The following is a 2293-nucleotide window of genomic DNA, read 5'->3' on the forward strand; positions in this document are numbered from 1 at the left end:
CAACATATTTCTTTTGAGTTAAGGTCACCCATAATTACTATATTTTCTTCTTTCAGTAAATCAATTAATGCATTCTTTGTGTCTTCCAACATTTTGGAATGATGACTTTCTGTCCAAGACTGTGTTTTTGGGGGCACATATATTACTACATTTTTTCTACTTCTTGTGTCACTGTTTTCAGCTTTCCTCATAATGAATTTCACATTATTATTTTCTGTTATCTTTGTCACATATAAGCCTTTCTTAGTATAAAAAAAAATCTTCTATCCTGTTTTTCCTTTCTATTTTTCATCCAATGGTTGAATAGATCTTGTCCCACAGTATTTGGTGGTAGTGGACCTTTTTATTTCACTTCCACAATCCCCATTATGTCTGGTTTCTCTACTGCCAGATAGTCGTTTAATCCGTTTAGTCCAGAAATCATGCCGTCTATGTTGATATACGTTACTTTTAATTTTCCCTTTCTCCTCCTTTTTTGTTTAACACGTTTCTCTTTTTTATATACAATTTTCTCAGCCTCAGGTCTAGTAGTCTCCAAAAAATAATTCTTTTCAGTCTCCATTCTTCTCTCGTTTTTTTTCTTCACTTTTAAGTGTCTTTTCTCTTTCTTTTTCCTCATCGCTCATATCTTTTTTTTATCCATATATTTTTGTAATTTTCACTATTTGCCAGCTTTGCTATTTGTAATAGTACTTCTGCTATCATTTGAGACCTTAGTTTGATTTTTAACGGTCTATATTGTTTTTCTTGAGAGTATTGTCCCATACTATATACCTCTTCTATCTCTTTGTCCATTTCCTGTCCCTCCTCTTGTATCACTTTCAGAATTTCTTTTGCAGTGTCTTTCTCTTCTTTTTCTCTTTGGTATCCAGGTACAATGTGTTTTTCTTTAATACCATAAACTACAATGCACTTTTTTATCCACTGTGTCTCTGATCCAATTTCATTTTTCCTTGATTCCATTAATTGCCATTTCTTTAACATTTTCTTCTAATTGTTGCCGTACTATTTTTCCACTTTCCATTGATTTTTTTTTTTTTTTTTTTTTTTTGAGATCTGCCTCTTTAATTGTTTCTCCAACTTTCTCGGTTACCGCTTGTATTTCTTTCACTTCTTTTTTCAAAGCCTCATTTTTGTTTTTATCTACATTTTTCATTCTTTAGTTTTCACTTCTGACCATTTTTAATTCATCTTTTAGATAATTAAGTTCCCTGTTAGTCTCGTCATTATCTCTTTTTATTTGGTTCACCTCTCAGCTTTTAGATCCATTAGTTCCTCCATAAAATCAGCAACATCCCGCTTTCTTAGGACATTTTTATACCTAGATTCTCTTTCTAATTGTGAACCTCTACCTAATATTTTACTTTCTTTTATAAACCCTGAAAATGCATTATTGTCCAACCTTTGAGTAGATTTCGGGGTATCAGTCATACAAGTTTTCTTAGGTATGGTCCCCAGCGGTGATTCCACTCTGCTTACATCCAAACATCTCTTCGTTGGTTCACTTGTTCGCCTTTTTCCTTTGTCATTCTCCATTTTGTGTATTTAACACTAATGTTAAATACTCTATTTTATCATTTCGGTCACTCTATTAATATAACTCTTTTTCCCAAACGTAAATGCAACTAGGTGCTTCCTTCGAATCTATCGAAAAAGCGCTGTACATCAGAGCTCTCTTCCAGCCGTCCGCTCCTGCCTGTAGTTCGCGCTCGTGTGTGTGTGTGTGTGTGTGTGTGTGTGTGTGTGTGTGTGTGTGTGTGTGTGTGTGTGTGTGTGTCTGTGTGTGTATTTACTTGTTGTATTTACCTAGTTGTATCTTAGGGAAGGGGAGCTATGCTCGTGGTGTCCTGTCTTTGTATCTCGCAGTGTCTAGTTTGCTCTTAAATTCGTTTATAATTTTTGCACACACTATTGTTTTATCCTGTTTGTTCCAGATATCCACCACTCTGCGTGGAAAACTTTTTTTCAGGTCTCTTCTATAACTATCCTTTTTGAATTTCTTTTCATATCCCCTTGTATTTCTCTTATTCTAATTTAGCAAGTCCTCTCTATCAAGGACTTCTGTGCCTTTCATAATTCTGTTAATGGTCAACAGGTCACCTATTTCTTTTCTTTGTTTCAAAGTCAGTATATTCAGTTTAGCTAGTCTGTCCTCATTTGGCAGGTTTGAAAGTATTGGGGCTATTTTCGTGGCTGCTCTCTGGATTCGCTCATTATTTTTATATTCTTTTTGGTACTTGGTGACCATAGTGTCGCAGCATACTCTAGTCTAGGCCTTATTAGTGTGACTAGT

This window comes from Oratosquilla oratoria, chromosome 16 (genome assembly GCF_046742065.1).
Source record: "Oratosquilla oratoria isolate Oo_2021 chromosome 16, ASM4674206v1, whole genome shotgun sequence".
In the NCBI taxonomy this organism is placed as follows: Eukaryota; Metazoa; Arthropoda; class Malacostraca; order Stomatopoda; family Squillidae; genus Oratosquilla; species Oratosquilla oratoria.